The following is an 18,615-nucleotide window of genomic DNA, read 5'->3' as shown; positions in this document are numbered from 1 at the left end:
TTTTCAAAAATCAAATCTTTCTCATTTTTTTCATATTTTCGAAAACTTTTTAAAATGATTTTCAAAATCTTTACTAACAATTAATGTGATTGATTCAAAAATTTTAAAGTTTGTTACTTGCCTATTAAGAAAGGTTCCATCTTTAAATTTTAGAATCATATCTTTTAGTTTCTTGTTAGTCAAGTAATCAACTTTAATTTTCAAAATCAAATCTTTTTAATCTCCTCTTCAAATCTTTTTCAATTTCAATCATGTCTTTTTCAAAACTTAATTTCAAAATCTTTTCTAACTTCTTATCTTTTCAAATTTGATTTTCAAATCTTTTTCAATTAACTACTTGAATTTTTTATTTTAAAAGTTTTCTATTTCAATCATATCTTTTTCAAAACCACCTAACTAATTTTCCCTCTCTAATTTTCGAAAACTCTTCCCCACTTTTTCAAAATTCCTTTTTAATTAACTATTTGTTTTAAATTCTAATTTAATTTTATTTTATTTTTCTTTTTAAATTTTGAATTATAACTAATAGTCAAAATAAAAACAAAAATTTTTTTTATTTATTTTATTTAATTTTCGAATTCTTCCCCCTTTCATCTCTTTCTATTTATTTAATTATCTACTAACACCCCTCTTCCATTCAAAAATTCGAACCCATTCTTCTCCTCTGTGTTCGAATTCTTATCTTCTCCTTCTTCTATTCTTCTCTTCTTCTACTCACATAAAGGAATCTCTATACTGTGACATAAAGGATTCAATATTTTTTTCTGTTCTCTTCTTTTTCATATGAGCAGGAACAAGGATAAGAACATTCTTGTTGAAGCTGACCCTGAACCTGAAAGGACTCTGAAGAGGAAACTAAGAGAAGCTAAAGCACAACCCTCTAGAGAGGACCTGACAGAAATTTTCGAAAAAGAAGGAGACATGGCCGAACCTAATAAAAATGGTAGAGATGCAAGGAAGATGCTTAGTAACTTTATTGCACCTCCTTCTAACTTCTATGGAAGAAGCATCTCACTTCCTGCAATTGGAGCAAACAATTTTGAGCTTAAACCTCAATTGGTTTCTCTAATGCAATAGAATTGCAAGTTTCATGGACTTCCAATGGAAGATCCTCATCAGTTTTTAGCTGAATTTCTGCAAATCTGTGACACTGTTAAGACCAATGGAGTTGATCCCGAGGTCTACAGGCTTATGCTTTTCCCTTTTGCTGTAAGAGACAAAGCTAGAACATGGTTGGATTCACAACCAAAGGATAGCCTGAACTCTTGGGATAAGCTGGTCAGTGCTTTCCTGGCCAAATTTTTTCCACCTCAAAAGATGAGCAAGCTTAGAGTGGAAATTCAAACCTTCAGACAGAAGGAAGGAGAATCCCTCTATGAAGCTTGGGAAAGATATAAGCAACTGATCAAAAGGTGTCCTACTGACATGCTTCCAGAATGGAGCATCATAAGTATATTCTATGATGGTCTGTCTGAGTTGTCAAAAATGTCATTGGACCATTCTACAGGAGGATCTCTTCATGTGAAAACCCCTACAGAAGCTCAGGAACTCATTGAAATGGTTGTAAATAATCAGTTCATGTACACCTCTGAGAGGAATCCTGTGAGCAATGGGACGCCTCAGAAGAAGGGAGTTCTTAAAATTGATACTCTGAATGCCATATTGGCTCAGAACAAAATATTGACTCAACAAGTCAATATGATTTCTCAGAGTCTGAATAGATTGCAAGCTGCATCCAATAGTACTAAAGAGGCATCTTCTGAAGAAGAAGCTTATGATCCTGAGAACCCTGCAATAGCAGAGGTGAATTACATGGGAGAACCCTATAGACACACCTATAATCCTTCATGGAGAAATCATCCTAATCTCTCATGGAAGGATCAACAAAAGCCTTAACAAGGCTTCAATAATAATGGTGGAAGAAATAGGTTTAGCAATAGCAAGCCTTTTCCATCATCTTCTCAGCAACAGACAAAGAATTCTGAACAGAGCCATTCTGGCCTGGCAACCATAGTCTCTGATCTATCCAATACGACACTAAGTTTCATGAATGAAACAATGTCCTCCATTAGAAATTTGAAGGCACAGGTGGGTCAGTTGAGTAAGAAGATTACTGAAACTCCTCCCAATACTCTCCCAAGCAATACAGAAGAAAATCCCAAGAGAGAGTGCAAGGCCATAACCTTACTTGGTATGGCCGAATGCCCAGAAGAGGAGGAGGATGTGAATCCCAGTGAGGAAGACCTCTTGGGACGTCCTCTGGACAGAAAGGAGTTCCCTTTTGAGGAACCAAAGGAATCTGAGGCTCATACAGAGTCCCTAGAGATTCCATTGGACCTCCTTCTGCCATTCATGAGCTCTGATGAATACTCTTCCTCTGAAGAGGATGAAGACACCATTGCAGAGCAAGTTGCTAAGTATCTAGGAGCAATCATGAAGTTGAATGCCAGTTTATTTGGTAATGAGACTTGGGAGGATGAACCCCCTTGCTCACCAATGAACTGAGTGCACTAATGAGGCAGACATTGCCTCAGAAGAAACTGGATCCCGAAAAGTTTTTCATACCTTGTACCATAGGCACCATGACCTTTGAGAAAGCTCTGTGTGACCTTGGGTCAGGGATAAACCTCATGCCACTCTCTGTAATGGAGAAATTGGGAATCTTTGAGGTACAAGATGCAAGAATCTCATTAGAGATGGCAGACAAATCAATGAAACAGGCTTATGGACTAGTAGAGGACGTGTTAGTAAAGGTTGAAGGCCTTTACATCCTTACTGATTTCATAATCCTAGACACTGGAAAGGATGAGGATGAATCCATCATCCTTGGCAGACCCTTCCTAGCCACAGCAAAAGCTGTGATTGATGTTGACAGAGGAGATTTGGTCCTTCAGTTGAATGAGGGCTACCTTATATTTAAGACTCAAGGTTCTCCTTCTGTAACTGATGACAAGTCATCCTAGCCTATTTTAACTAGTCTTTTTCTTTTGTTTTCATTAGAATTATGCACTTTCTTGAGCTACAAGCAAGCCAATTAGGTAGATTTTCATGTTTCCCTTGATTGAATTAACCATGTATGAATTCATGCTATTTCATGAGGTTTTATACTATAATTGTCACATATTATGAAAGAATGAATATCTCATGATTTTAAGCATAGCTTTGATGTGTTTGGTTGATTAATGATAGGTGAAGAAAGCTTGGAGAAAGGTTGAAGCAAGAAGGAATAGCTAGGAGTAAAGAGAAGACAATGGAATAAGTGAAATTGAACCAGGAAGCAAAAAGCTGGACCTAAAGTTAGCCTCAAACTTTTGCACAAACTTTTGAGTGAAAAGTTAGCCCCAACGTTAGCCCCTAACTCTTGGGCTAACGTTGGAACTTGAAAATCACTCCCTGGGTACCAAAAGTTTGCGCCAACGTTAGCCCCTAACTTTGAGGCTAATGTTGACACATGAAAATCACCCCTGGGCACCAAAAGTTTGCGCCAACGTTAGCCCCTAACTTTGAGGCTAACGTTGGCATGAGAAAAACACTCCCTGGGCACCAAAAGTTTGCGCCAACGTTAGCCCCTAACTTTGAGGCTAACGTTGGCATGAAGAAAACCTCCCTGGGCACCAAAAGTTTGCGCCAACGTTAGCCCCTAACTTGGTGGCTAACGTTGGCACATGAAAATCACAAGGGGAGGAGCAAAAGTTTGCGCCAACGTTAGCCCCTAACTTGGTGGCTAACGTTGGCGCCACAAGTGCACAAGGTAAGGCCAACGTTGGGGCCAAAGTTAGACCCCTAACTTTGGCACCAACGTTGGTATCAGCTGGATATGGGTGCTGATATGAAAAGTTTGGGCAAAAGTTAGCCCCTAACTTTTGCTCAAACTTTTGGTCCAACTTTTGCAAAACTCAAACCCGGTTCAATTGGTTCGTTTTGGTTCCTCTTCAAACTCCAAGAGCAATCAACCAAGGCCTCTTTCAACCCAATTCCACCAAGAGCAAAGGCCCAACTCAAGGCTTGAAGATCATTGGAAGAAAGTGTATAAATAGGATAGAATTCAAGTTTTTCGGGGAGCTTTCCCTTTGAATTTTCATAATAGTTTTCGGAGAGCTTTGGATATTGAGTGATCTTTAATTTCTTAGTCTTGGGGAAGGAGAATTCACTTCTCTTCCTCTTAGTTTTATTGCTTTCAATTTCAATTACAATTGTCTTGGATCTTGGGTTGAAGAATTGAAGAAATTCTGTTTCAATCTCATCCTTGGATCTCTCTGTTTATTTACTGCTTAATTGAATTTCAGTTTCGGTTAATTGTTCTTCATCTACTTTCTTTGCAATTTACTTTTCCCTTGCAATTGTTCTTGTTGGATCAAGGAAGGTAGTGAGATCTAGACCTGGTTTTCTAGTCTCTGGACCCCTGAGATCTGAAATTCCAATTTACATTCTGTTTTTGCTTTTCATGTTCATTTACTTGTTTTGCTTCAGATCCGATTCAACCCAAACACTCTTTTACTTTTCTGTTTGATGCAATTTACTTTTCCTTGTTTAAATTCTGCAAATCCAAGTCCCAATCCCCTTTACAATTCAAGTCATTTACATTTCTTGCACTTTAAGATTCCGCAATTTACATTTCTTGCACTCTAAGTTTCTGCCATTTAATTTCTTGTTCTTTAAGATTTAGCAATTTATTTCCTGTTCTCTTTAATTTCATGTCAATTACCAATTCTCTTTACTTTCAATGCAATTTAAATTCTGCAAATCACAAATCACTCAACCAAATCTTGATTTGCTTGACTAAATTAACCACTAAGCTAAAATTGCTCAATCCTTCAATCTCTGTGGGATCGACCTCACTCCCGTGAGTTATTATTACTTGATGCGACCCGGTGCACTTGCCGGTTAGATTTGTGTTGTTTTGGGAGAGATTCGTTTCTCCAACAAAATAACTCATCAAGTTTTTGGCGCCGTTGCCGGGGATTGATTAGATTGACAATGATTAAGTGAGGTGGTGATCTAGATCAAGCACTTTTTCTTTAATTTTTGATTAACCCACTAACTGTTTGATTTTTTGTTTAAACTAACTAACACTTCAATATAGCAGTAGATTGAAGTGTCACTGATTTTGTGCATTTCTCATGCTCTGCTTGCATGTCAGGCACAAGAAGAACCATACCCAATTTTCATGAACAAGACGAAAAAACTCTCAGGAGGTTAAGAAGAGCTGAAAGAGGGAAAAATATTGTTGGAGAAGACGAATCAGACGAGGAATATCAAGAGATGGAGGAACATTCAATCAATCCACTAGGTGGAGCAGACAACAACAATGACAACCCACCCCAGAGGAGAGTTTTGGCCTCCTACACCTTTGCAAATCCTAGACATTGTGGAAGCAGCATCTTAGCTCCAAATGTCAATGCTAACAATTTTGAACTCAAGCCACAACTCATTACTTTGGTTCAGAACAATTGCTCTTTTGGTGGAGGACCACTTGAAGACCCGCACCAACACTTATCCACTTTCTTGAAGATATGCAACACTGTCAAAACTAATGGTGTGCCTCCTGACAGTTACAAGCTGATGCTATTCCCATTTTCTCTCAGGGACAAGGCCACTCAATGGCAGGAATCTTTTCCAAGGGACAGCATCAACAACTGGGATGATTTGATAACCAAGTTTCTTACCAAGTTTTATCCACCTCAGAGGATTATAAGGTTGAAGGCTGAGGTACAAACATTTACACAAATGGAGGCTGAACCCATCTATGAGGCATGGGAGAGGTACAAGGCTCTAATCAGGAAATGTCCCCCTACCATGTTTAATGAGTGGGAGAAGCTGCAGAACTTCTATGAAGGTTTAACACTGAAATCCCAGGAAGCTTTGGATCATTCAGCTGGAGGTTCCTTGCAACTCATGAAAACTACAGAGGAGGCTCAAGAACTCATTGATATGGTGTCCAACAACCAATATTTCTTTGCTCATCAAAGAGGCCGCCAACCATCACAAAGGAGAGGAGTAATGGAGCTAGAAGGAGTGGATTCAATCTTGGCTCATAACAAGATAATGCAGCAGCAAATTCAACAACAATTTGAGCAAATGGCCAAGATGATTGATAGTCTCCAAGTTGCAGCAGTTAACACCAGCCAACCATCAACCACATGGGGACAGAGTGAAGAAACTCAAGAAGAACAACCACAAGAGCAAGTACAGTATATGCACAACCAAGGACCAAATGAAGTTTATGGTGATACATACAATCCATCCTGGAAGAACCACCCAAACCTCAGATGGGGAGATAATCATACCCAAAATCAACAACCATGGCAGAGGAACTCAAACCAAAACAACCCAAGAAACAACCAAAACTACAACCAGCAGCAGACTAACCAAAACCCCTACAGAAAACCTCAAAACAACTACCCCAACCCCAACCAATACCAATCTAATAACCAACCCACCAACCAAAATGCCTACCATCCACCACCCACATCTCATAACCCACCTCAAGTATCACCTAAAGCCCAAAGAATCACTAACTTGGAGGCCGTGATAGACAAAATATTGAAACACCAGGAAACGGTAACCAAGAATCAGGAAGCCTCCCTGAAGAGCCTAGAGAGACAGATGGGGCAACTCTCCAAGCAAGTATCTGTTGAGAGACCTTCAAACTCACTGCCCAGTGACACAATCCCAAATCCCAAGGAGGAATGCAAGGCAATACAATTAAGGAGTGGGAGAACATTGATAAGCAACAATGACACTACAAAGAAGCAAGCAGAGAACATCAAAGAACCAACAGAGGATGAAAATCAAACAAAGGCAGATGAAGCTAAGGAGCAAGTTGTGATGCCAAACAAAAGCACTGAGAAACTTAAAGAGAAGGACAACCAGCCACATAGCTCAAAGGAAGTAGCTCAGGGACAGCAACAAATAGGAAAGAGCATCACACCTCCACTGCCTTATCCCCAGAGATTCAACAAAGAGGTTAAAGACCAGCATTTTCACAAGTTCCTTGAGACCTTCAAGAAGCTGGAAATTAATATCCCCTTGGCTGAAGCACTTGAGCAAATGCCCCTATATTCCAAGTTTCTGAAGGATCTTATCAACAAGAAAAGAAGTTGGCTTGAGAAGGAAACCGTATTACTCACCGAGGAATGCAGTGCTGTAATTCAACGGGGTATTCCACCAAAACTTAAGGATCCGGGAAGCTTTGTAGTCTCATGCACTATTGGCAAGATAATTCTCAACAAGGCTCTCTGTGACCTGGGTGCCAGCATCAATTTAATGCCTCTCTCAATGATGAGAAAACTTGCCATAGAAGAGCTTAAACCCACCAGGATGTCACTAGTCATGGCTGACAGATCAATCAAGACACCCAATGGAATTGTGGAGAATCTGTTGGTGAAGGTTGGGGAGTTTATTTTCCCAGCAGATTTTGTAATTTTGGATACTGAAGAAGAAGGAAACGATTCAATCATTCTGGGAAGGCCATTTCTACACACAGCAAGGGCCATCATTGATGTAGAAAAAGGAAAAATGATCTTCAGGGTCCATAATGAACAAATGGTCATAAATGTGTTCAAATCAATGCAAAATGCTCCTGAGCAAGAGGATTACGTAAGAGTAGATATGATAGACAGTTTGGTGGAAGAAATATTGGAAGAAAATTTTCAAGAGCAAGAAGGAAATCAAGGGGCAACAGAGGAACAAGTGGCTGAGACCTCTACTGAGCAAGATGAAAGACAAGATAAGAAGGAAGATGTACGAAAACAAGAACTGAAACCTTTACCCACCCATCTCAAATATGCATTCCTTGGCACATCGGAGAGCTTCCCAGTAATCATTAATTCATCCCTGACAAAGAAGGAACAAGGAGAACTTCTTGACGTACTCAAAGCTCACAAAGATGCTTTAGGATGGACCATTGATGACCTGAAGGGAATCAGCCCTGCAGTATGTATGCATAAGATCCTCTTGGAAGATAATTCCAAACCAGTGGTTCAACCGCAAAGAAGGCTAAATCCCACAATGAAGGAAGTTGTCCAGAAGGAAGTAATGAAGTTATGGAATGCAGGGATAATCTTCCCAATATCTGACAGCCCATGGGTAAGCCCGGTTCAAGTTGTACCAAAGAAAGGAGGAATGACGGTCATCACTAATGAGAAGAATGAGTTGATCCCTACTAGAACAGTGACTGGGTGGAGGATGTGCATAGACTATAGAAGATTGAATGATGCCACCAGGAAGGATCATTTCCCTCTCCCATTCATTGATCAGATGTTGGAAAGGTTAGCCGGCCATGCATATTATTGCTTTTTGGACGGATATTTTGGGTATAATCAAATCATGGTGGACCCCAAGGACCAAGAGAAAACTGCCTTTACATGTCCATTTGGAGTTTTTGCATATCAGAGGATGCCCTTTGGGCTTTGCAACGCCCCTGCCACATTTCAAAGGTGTATGCTCTCCATTTTCTCTGATATGGTCGAAAAGTTTTTAGAAGTCTTCATGGATGACTTCTCTGTTTTTGGTGATAATTTCAATGCTTGCCTAAACCATTTAACCCTTGTCTTGAAACGATGACAAGAAACTAATTTGGTTTTAAACTGGGAGAAATGCCATTTCATGGTACCCGAAGGGATTGTTCTTGGCCATAAAGTTTCAAAAAAAGGGATAGAGGTTGATAAGGCAAAGGTTGATATCATAGAAAAACTCCCTCCACCAATTAATGTGAAATCTGTTAGAAGTTTCTTGGGGCATGCCAGATTTTACAGAAGGTTTATCAAGGACTTTTCAAAAATAGCCAAACCTTTGAGTAATCTGTTAATGCTTGATAACCCTTTTGTTTTTGATGAAAACTGCCAGCATGCCTTTGAAACTTTAAAAAATAGACTCACAACAGCACCAATCATCACACCTCCAGATTGGGAATTACCTTTTGAACTCATGTGTGATGCAAGTGACCTTGCAATTGGTGCTGTACTTGGGCAAAAGAAGGGAAATTTGCATCATGTCATATATTATGCAAGTAAAGTGTTGAATGAGGCCCAAAGAAATTACACCACAACAGAGAAAGAATTGCTAGCTGTAGTCTATGCATTTGATAAGTTTAGATCATATCTAGTAGGATCCAAAGCTGTGGTTTACACTGATCATGCTGCACTTAAGTATTTGATGTCAAAGCAGGATGCTAAACCAAGACTCATCAGGTGAATACTGCTCCTACAAGAAATTGACATAGAGATAAGAGATAGGAAGGGCACTGAAAATCAGGTCGCTGATCATCTGTCGAGGCTACCACATGAAACAAGTCAAAAAGCATCCCATCCCATAAATGAAAGCTTCCCAGATGAGCACCTTCTGCAGATCCAGCAAGCACCTTGGTTTGCTGACATAGCAAATTACAAAGTGGGAAGGAAGATACCGCAAGAGTTCTCTAAGCAACAAGTGAAGAAGTTGATCAACGAAGCAAGGAAATTTTCATGGGATGAACCCTTCTTGTTCAAGAGATGCTCTGATGGAGTAATCAGAAGGTGTGTTCCCGAAAGTGAAATGAGGGACATCTTGTGGCATTGTCATGGTTCAGCTTATGGTGGACACTTTGGCCCAGAAAAAACAGCCGCAAAAATACTACAGAGTGGCTTCTATTGGCCAACTATCTTCAAGGATGCCAGAGAATATGTACACCAATGTAATGAATGCCAGAAAGCAGGAGGATTAACAAAAAGGAATGAGATGCCTCAAAACTTTATCTTAGAATTAGAATTGTTCGATCTCTGGGGAATTGATTTCATGGGGCCTTTTCCTCCTTCTTATTCTTTTAGATACATCTTGGTGGCAGTGGAGTATGTCTTAAAGTGGGTGGAAGCCATAGCCACAACCACCTGTGATGCACAGATTGTCCTCCAATTCCTTAAAAAACACATTTTCACTAGGTATGGAGTGCCAAAGGGTCTTGTTAGTGATGGTGGTAGTCACTTTTGCAACAAACAGATGGAGAAACTCCTCCACAAATATGGAGTAATTCACAAAGTAGCCACACCTTACCATCCTCAGACTAACAGCCAAGCTGAACTTGCAAATAGAGAATTAAAAAAAGATCCTAGAGAAAACAGTGGGAATCACAAGAAAAGATTGGGCTAGAAAGCTAGAGGATGCATTGTGGGCGTACAGGACAGCTTTTAAAACTCCTATTGGCAAGTCACCCTTTCAGCTATTGTATGGCAAATCCTGCCACCTCCCTGTAGAGCTTGAACACATAGCTTTTTGGGCAACTAAACTCCTCAACCTTGATCCCCAAGCTGCAGGAGAAAAAAGGTTGTTACAACTAAATGAGTTGGATGAATTTAGACTAGAAGCTTATGAAAGTGCTAAGATATACAAGGAGAGAGCTAAGAAGTGGCATGACAAGAAGATCACAAAGAAGGAATTCAAGCCAGGATAGCAAGTGCTCCTGTATAATTCGAGGCTTAAAATCTTCCCTGGCAAACTGAAGTCTAAGTGGACTGGCCCATACTTGGTGACAAAGATTTTTCCCTATGGGAATATTGAACTGCTAGATGAGGCAACAAAGAATCAATTCACAGCAAATGGTCACAGAGCAAAGCTGTACTTGGGAGGACAATGGGGTAAGGAAAAAGAGGTTCAACACCTACAGCCCTCTTAAAAAGAATTGAAAGATGTCAAGCTAGTGACAATAAAAGAGCGCTTGTTGGGAGGCAACCCAACCTGAGGTAGTTTTCCTTTCATAACTTTTTCAATAAGAGCGTTGGATAACTACTATGTATTGCAAGGAGCTAAGTTTGGTGTTGCACACCAAAAACAATCTAAGGGAGAATGCAGGATGCTAAGTTTGGTGTTCCACCAAAACTTCATTTAAAATTACATTCTAACTTCCTACACATTGCTAGTTCCAAGCAATCAGACAGATTATTCAACAACTTAACTATTTTTGTTTAGTCTCAATTTCATAACCTTTAGCAAGGACACAAAAGTTTGCCCAGAGTTAACCACCAATTGAAGATACCATGCATCAAGACTCAAAAAGGGGCACAACAGAAAGAAGAACAAAAGAAATGCAAACCAATAGGTTGTATCTACACTTAACCTTTGCTGTTGAGAAATACTTTTAATTGATGTCTTGTTAAAGTGTTCATTTAGTTCAAACAGATTCAAACTTCTCTTAGAATAAGTAAACTAGTTTATGTGTGTGCTTGTGTGTTTACTTTCACTTGACAAGAAGCATGTTTTGTCCCCTGCATCTTTAAGTTAAATAAAAGAAATGTTTGAATGTGAAGTAAGATGGTCTCTGTTAGATAGAAGTAGAATAAAAGTAAGTGGTGGTATGTGTGTGATTGTATAATAGCTCACTTTTAGTGAATAAAGAGCCATGATATCTCATTCTAAGTAAAGAGTGGCCTACTGTCTATGAATCTCAATTAAATAAAAAATTCCTTGGTTAGAAAGAAAAACAAAAAGAAAGAAAGAAAAGAGATAGCCAAAAAGTGGCAGAACAAAAGGAAACAAAAAGAAACAAAGCTGGACACCAATAGCTTGAACTTTAAAATATATGCCTGTGGTGTCTTTGTACTAGGATCTGCTTGGATTAGTAAGCTCTTAGGAGTGCATCAACTCTCGGTGACTTGGGTTAACTAATCTGGGATCATCAGCTGAAAGTCCACTATCAAGAGCAACCTAACTACAAGGCATTTAGTAACCCAAAGAGGTGCTGGGCATCAATGTTTTAAGAAGGAATGTGAGCCAAGTGTCTATGGTGAATAATGTGTCAAGTATAAAGAAAAGGGAAATGAACTTGCTACACATGACACTCAAATAGAGCTTATAAACAAAGTAATAGCCAAGGATAAAGGAATAATGAGAGGTCATAGCAGTATGTTACTTGAAGCTTGAAGGAGACTTTCTAGGCCTAGGAGTCAATAAGAAGTGAGTATTTACATATCCACACAAAATCCCATGAACTATCAATAATACTCTGCTAGCATGAACATCCTCTTCCATCTCATTCTTTCTTCTCAATAAATCTTTTCTTGCTTGGGGACAAGCAAGCTTTAAGTTTGGTGTTGTGATGACAAGTCATCCTAGCCTATTTTAACTAGTCTTTTTTTTGTTTTCATTAGAATTATGCACTTTCTTGAGCTACAAGCAAGCCAATTAGGTAGATTTTCATGTTTCCCTTGATTGAATCAACCATGTATGAATTCATGCTATTTCATGAGGTTTTATACTATAATTGTCACATATTATGAAAGAATGAATATCTCATGATTTTAAGCATAGCTTTGATGTGTTTGGTTGATTAATGATAGGTGAAGAAAGCTTGGAGAAAGGTTGAAGCAAGAAGGAATAGCTAGGAGTAAAGAGAAGACAATGGAATAAGTGAAATTGAACCAGGAAGCAAAAAGCTGGACCTAAAGTTAGCCTCAAACTTTTGCACAAACTTTTGAGTGAAAAGTTAGCCCCAACGTTAGCCCCTAACTTTTGGGCTAACGTTGGAACTTGAAAATCACTCCCTGGGTACCAAAAGTTTGCGCCAACGTTAGCCCCTAACTTTGAGGCTAACGTTGGCATGAGAAAAACACTCCCTGGGCACCAAAAGTTTGCGCCAACGTTAGCCCCTAACTTTGAGGCTAACGTTGGCATGAAGAAAACCTCCCTGGGCACCAAAACTTTGCCCCAACGTTAGCCCCTAACTTGGTGGCTAACGTTGGCACATGAAAATCACAAGGGGAGGAGCAAAAGTTTGCGCCAACGTTAGCCCCTAACTTGGTGGCTAACGTTGGCGCCACAAGTGCACAAGGTAAGGCCAACGTTGGGGCCAAAGTTAGACCCCTAACTTTGGCACCAACGTTGGTATCCACTGGATATGGGTGCTAATATGAAAAGTTTGGGCAAAAGTTAGCCCCTAACTTTTGCTCAAACTTTTGGTCCAACTTTTGCAAAACTCAAACCTGGTTCAATTGGTTCATTTTGGTTCCTCTTCAAACTCCAAGAGCAATCAACCAAGGCCTCTTTCAACCCAATTCCACCAAGAGCAAAGGCCCAACTCAAGGCTTGAAGATCATTGGAAGAATGTGTATAAATAGGATAGAATTCAAGTTCTTCGGGGAGCTTTCCCTTTGAATTTTCATAATAGTTTTCGGAGAGCTTTGGATATTGAGTGATCTTTAATTTCTTAGTCTTGGGGAAGGAGAATTCACTTCTCTTCCTCTTAGTTTTATTGCTTTCAATTTCAATTACAATTGTCTTGGATCTTGGGTTGAAGAATTGAAGAAATTCTGTTTCAATCTCATCCTTGGATCTCTCTGTTTATTTACTGCTTAATTGAATTTCAGTTTCGGTTAATTGTTCTTCATCTACTTTCTTTGCAATTTACTTTTCCCTTGCAATTGTTCTTGTTGGATCAAGGAAGGTAGTGAGATCTAGACCTGGTTTTCTAGTCTCTGGAACCCTGAGATCTGAAATTCCAATTTACATTCTGTTTTTGCTTTTCATGTTCATTTACTTGTTTTGCTTCAGATCCGATTCAACCCAAACACTCTTTTACTTTTCTGTTTGATGCAATTTACTTTTCCTTGTTTAAATTCTGCAAATCCAAGTCCCAATCCCCTTTACAATTCAAGACATTTACATTTCTTGCACTTTAAGATTCCGCAATTTACATTTCTTGCACTCTAAGTTTCTGCCATTTAATTTCTTGTTCTTTAAGATTCAGCAATTTATTTCCTGTTCTCTTTAATTTCATGTCAATTACCAATTCTCTTTACTTTCAATGCAATTTAAATTCTGCAAATCACAAATCACTCAACCAAATCTTGATTCGCTTGACTAAATTAACCACTAAGCTAAAATTTCTCAATCCTTCAATCTCTGTGGGATCGACCTCACTCCCGTGAGTTATTATTACTTGATGCGACCCGGTGCACTTGCCGGTTAGATTTGTGTTGTTTTGGGAGAGATTCGTTTCTCCAACAAAATAACTCATCAGTAACCATGGAGAGGAAGCATGAAAAGCTTCTCTCAATACAGAGTCAAACGAAACCCCTACATTCAAACTTTAAGTTTAGTGTTAAGAGGCCCCAACATTGCTCTAATTTTCTGTGAGGCTCCATGAGAGCTCACTGTCAAGCTATTGACATTAAAGAAGCTCTTGTTGGGAGGCAACCAAATGTTATTTAATTATATCTATTTATTTTTCATTGCTATTTTATGTTTTCTTTAGGTTGATGATCATGTGAAGTCACAAAAACTACTGAAAAATAAAAAACAGAATGGAAAACAGCATTAAAAACAGCTCACTGATGAGCGGATAATTTATACGCTTTTTGGCATTATTTTTAGTATGTTTTTAGTATATTTTAGTTAGTTTTTTTATTAGTTTTTAAATAAAAATCACATCTCTGGACTTTACTATGAGTTTGTGTGTTTTTCTGTGATTTCAGGTATTTTCTGGCTGAAATTGAGGGACCTGAGCAAAAATCTGATTCAGAGACTGAAAAAGGACTGCAGATGCTGTTGGATTCTGACCTTCTTGCACTCGAAGTGGACTTTCTAGAGCTAAAGAAGTCCAATTGGCATGCTCTCGATTGCGTTGGAAAGTAGACATCCTGGGATTTCTAGGAATATATAATAGTCTATACTTTGCCCAAGATTTGATGGCCCAAACTGGCGTTCCAAGTCAGCATAGAAATTTTGGCGTCAAAACGATAGAACTGGCATAAAAGCTGGAGTTAAACGCCCATACTGGCACAAAAGCTGGCGTTTAACTCCAAGAAAAGTCTCCACACGTGAAAGCTTCAATGCTCAGTCCAAGCACACACCAAGTGGGCCCGGAAGTGGATTCTGCATCATTTACTCATTTCTGTAAATCCTAGGTTACTAGTTTTCTACAAATAGGACCTGTTGCTATTGTATTTTTCACACTTGATCACGTTTTGGGAGGCTGGCCTCACGGCCATGCCTGAACCTTGTACTTTTGTATTTTCAACGGTAGAGTTTCTACACACCATAGATTAAGGTGTGGAGATCTGCTGTTCTTCATGAATGAATGCAAAGTACTACTATTTTTCTATTCAATTCACGCCTACTTCTTCTCTAAGATATACACTCGTTCTTCAACTTAATGAATGTGATGATCCGTGACACTCATCATCATTCTCACCTATGAACGCATGCCTGAAACCACTTCCGTTCTACATGCAATCAAGCTTGAATGTGTATCTCTTGGGTTTCTAATCTAAGATTAGAACCTTCGTGGTATAGGCTAGAATTATTGGCGGCCATTCCTGAGCTCCGGAAAGTCTAAACCTTGTCTGTGGTATTCCGAGTAGGATCTGGGAAGGGATGACTATGACGAGCTTCAAACTCGCGAGTGTTGGGCGTGTGACAGACGCAAAAAGATCAATGGATCCTATTCCAACATGATCGAGAACCAACAGATGATTAGTCGTGCGGTGACAGCGCATTTGGAACATTTTTTCTGAGAGGACGGGAAGTAGCCATTGACAACGGTGATACCCAACATAAAGCTTGCCATGGAAGGGGGTATGAATGATTGGAAGAGGGGAATAGGAAAGCAGAGGTTCAGAAGGAACAAAGCATCTCCATAGGCTTATCTGAAATTCTTACCAATGAATTACATAAGTATCTCTATCTTTATTTTATGTTTTATTCATCCTTTAATTATCAATTCTCCATAACCATTTGAATCTGCCTGACTGAGATTTACAAGATGACCATAGCTTGCTTCAAGCTGACAGTCTCCGTGGGATCGACCCTTACTCATGTAAGGTTTATTACTTGGACGACCCAGTGCACTTGCTGGTTAGTTGTGCGGAGTTGTGATAAAGAGTTGAGATTACAATTGTGCGTACCAAGTTTTTGGCGCCGTTGCCGGGGATTGTTCGAGTTTGGACAACTGACGGTTCATCTTGTTGCTTAGATTAGGTAATTTTATTTTATGTTTAAGCTTTTTACTTTTTATTTTTGAAAAAAATTTTCAAAAATACAAAATAAGTTTCTATTCTGTTCTTCAGAATTTTTAAGAATGAATTCTAGAGTTTCATGATGATTTGTTGAAGTCTGGCTGGCTGTGAAGCCATGTCTAATCTTTTGGACCGAGGTTTCAACTTATCATCACAAGAGCTTGATGATTTCTATCAATCTTGCTGTTAAAAGTAATGATCTGCTAAAGCTTGGCTGGCCATTGGCCATGTCTAGTGTTTTGGATCGAAGCTTTCATTGAAGGCTTGGCTGGCTAGTAAGCCATATCTAATTCCTGGACCGGAGTTTTAGACTAACATTGCAATAATTCCTGGAATTCTCATTAAAAATTTTGAATCTCTTTATTTTCTTTTCCATATACTTTTCGAAAAAAAATATCACAAAAAAAATTTATAAAATCTTAAAATAAAAAATATTTTATGTTTCTTGTTTGAGTCTAGTGTTAATTTTTAAGTTTGGTGTCAATTGCATGTCTTTATTCTTCTTGCATTTTTCGAATATATGCATTATGTTCTTCATTAATCTTCAAGTTGTTCTTGATGATTTCCTTGCTCTGATCTTTAAATTCTCTTGTTTTGTGTGTTTTGTTGTTTTTCATTTATTTGTTAGAATCTCTAATATGAAAATTTCTAAGTTTGGTGACTTGCATGCATTGTTTATTTGATCTTAGTTTTCCATGATTAGTTGCATTTTGATTGTTTCTCATTATTAAAAATTCAAAAAAATTTTTAAAATTATGTCTTTTCAAGTCAATAATACAAAGAATTGAAGATTCAGAACATTCAGCAGACGAATTACACAGAAAAAGCTGGGCGTTCAAAACGCCCAGTGAAGAAGGAAAACTGGCGTTTAAACGCCAGCCAGGGTACCTGGCTAGGCGTAAAACGCCCAAAAAGGTAGCATTTTGGGTGTTAAACGCCAGAATGGATTCCATTCTGGGCGTTTACCGCCAGGAGGACATTAGAGGGAAGATTTTATTTTTAATTCAAATCTTTTTCAAGTTTTCACAATTTTTCAAAATCAAATCTTTTTCAAATCATATCTTTTCAATCATATCCTTTCAAAATCAATTTCTTTTTAATTTTTTTTATTTATTACTATTTTCAAAAATCCTTGCTACAATTAATGATTTAATTCAAAATTTTCAAGTTATTACTTGCCTATTAAGAAAGGATCAAAAGTTTTAATTATAGAATCATATCTTTTAATTTCTTATTGGTCAAGTAATCAACTTTAATTTTAAAAACTTTCTCTTTTTAATTTGATTCTCAATCATATCTTCTCAATCATGTCTTTTCAATTACATCTTTTTCAAAAATAAGTTTCAATCATATCTTTTTAATTTTTAATTCCAAAATATTTTTCAAAAATCACTTAATTTCATTCCCAATCTTAGTTTTCGAAAATCATTTACCAAATTTTCAAAATTTCTTTTAATTATTTCAAAATCTTTTTACTTTATTTTCGAAAATTCTTCCCCTTTTCTCACATCCTTCTATTTATGGACTAACACTGCTCCTCTGTACAATTTGAACTCTATCCCTCTTGATAAGTTCGAATTCTCTCTTCTCTAGCTTCTCCTTTTATTCTTCTTTTCCTCTGACATCTCAAGAAATCTCTATACTGTGACATAGAGGATTCCATATTTTCTTCTCCTCTCTTTTCATATGAACAGGAGCAAGGACAAAGACATTCTTGTTGAAGCTGATCCTGAACCTGAAAGGACCTTGAAGAGAAAGCTAAGAGAAGATAAAGTACAACTCTCTGTAGAGGACATAACAAAGCTCTTCAAACAAGAAGAAGCCATGGCAGCCGAAAAAAACAACAATGCCAACAATGCAAGGAAAGTGGTTGGTGACTTTACTGCACCTACTCCTGACTTCTATGGGAGAAGCATCTCAATCCCTACCATTGGAGCAAACAACTTTGAGCTTAAGCCTCAATTAGTTTCTCTAATGCAATAGAATTGCAAGTTTCATGGACTTCCATTGGAAGATCCTCATCAGTTCTTAGCTGAATTCTTGTAAATCTGTGACACTATCAAGACCAATGGGGTTGATCCCGAGGTCTACAAGATTATGCTTTTTCCCTTTGCTGTAAGAGACAGAGCTAGAACATGGTTGGATTCACAACCTAAAGAGAGCCTGAACTCTTGGGAAAAGCTAGTCAATGCCTTTTTGGCAAAATTCTTTCCACCTTAAAAATTGAGCAAGCTTAGAGTGGAAGTCCAAACCTTCAGACAGAAGGAAGGTGAATCCCTCTATGAAGCTTGGGAAAGATACAAGCAATTGATTAGAAGGTGTCCTTCTGACATGCTTTCAGAATGGAGCATCATAAGTATTTTCTATGATGGTCTATCTGAACTGTCCAAGATGTCATTGGACAGCTCTGCTGGAGGATCTCTTTATCTGAAGAAGACGCCTGTAGAAGCTCAGAAACTCATTGAAATGGTTGCAAATAACCAGTTCATGTACACTTCTGAAAGGAATCCTATGAATAATGGGACAAATCAGAAGAAAGAAGTTCTTGAAATTGATACTCTAAATGCCATATTGTCTCAGAACAAAATATTGACTCAGCAAGTCAATATGATTTCTCAGAGTCTGTCTGGAA

General features: G+C 38.3%; 2 non-coding genes across 2 annotated transcripts; both read right to left on the bottom strand.

Moving 5' to 3' along the window:
* Positions 1 to 1,323: 1,323 nt before the first annotated feature.
* Positions 1,324 to 1,431, bottom strand: LOC148571071 (small nucleolar RNA R71). The gene has a single exon (XR_015908765.1). It is a non-coding gene; the product is annotated as a small nucleolar RNA R71 (small nucleolar RNA).
* A 16,781-nt stretch (positions 1,432 to 18,212) lies between these two features.
* Positions 18,213 to 18,320, bottom strand: LOC148571070 (small nucleolar RNA R71). Its single transcript, XR_015908628.1, has one exon. It is a non-coding gene; the product is annotated as a small nucleolar RNA R71 (small nucleolar RNA).
* Positions 18,321 to 18,615: the final 295 nt, after the last annotated feature.

This window comes from Arachis ipaensis, chromosome B3 (assembly GCF_059453495.1).
Source record: "Arachis ipaensis isolate K30076 ecotype BB chromosome B3, ASM5945349v1, whole genome shotgun sequence".
In the NCBI taxonomy this organism is placed as follows: Eukaryota; Viridiplantae; Streptophyta; class Magnoliopsida; order Fabales; family Fabaceae; genus Arachis; species Arachis ipaensis.
This window is presented reverse-complemented; position numbering and strand designations above follow the sequence as displayed.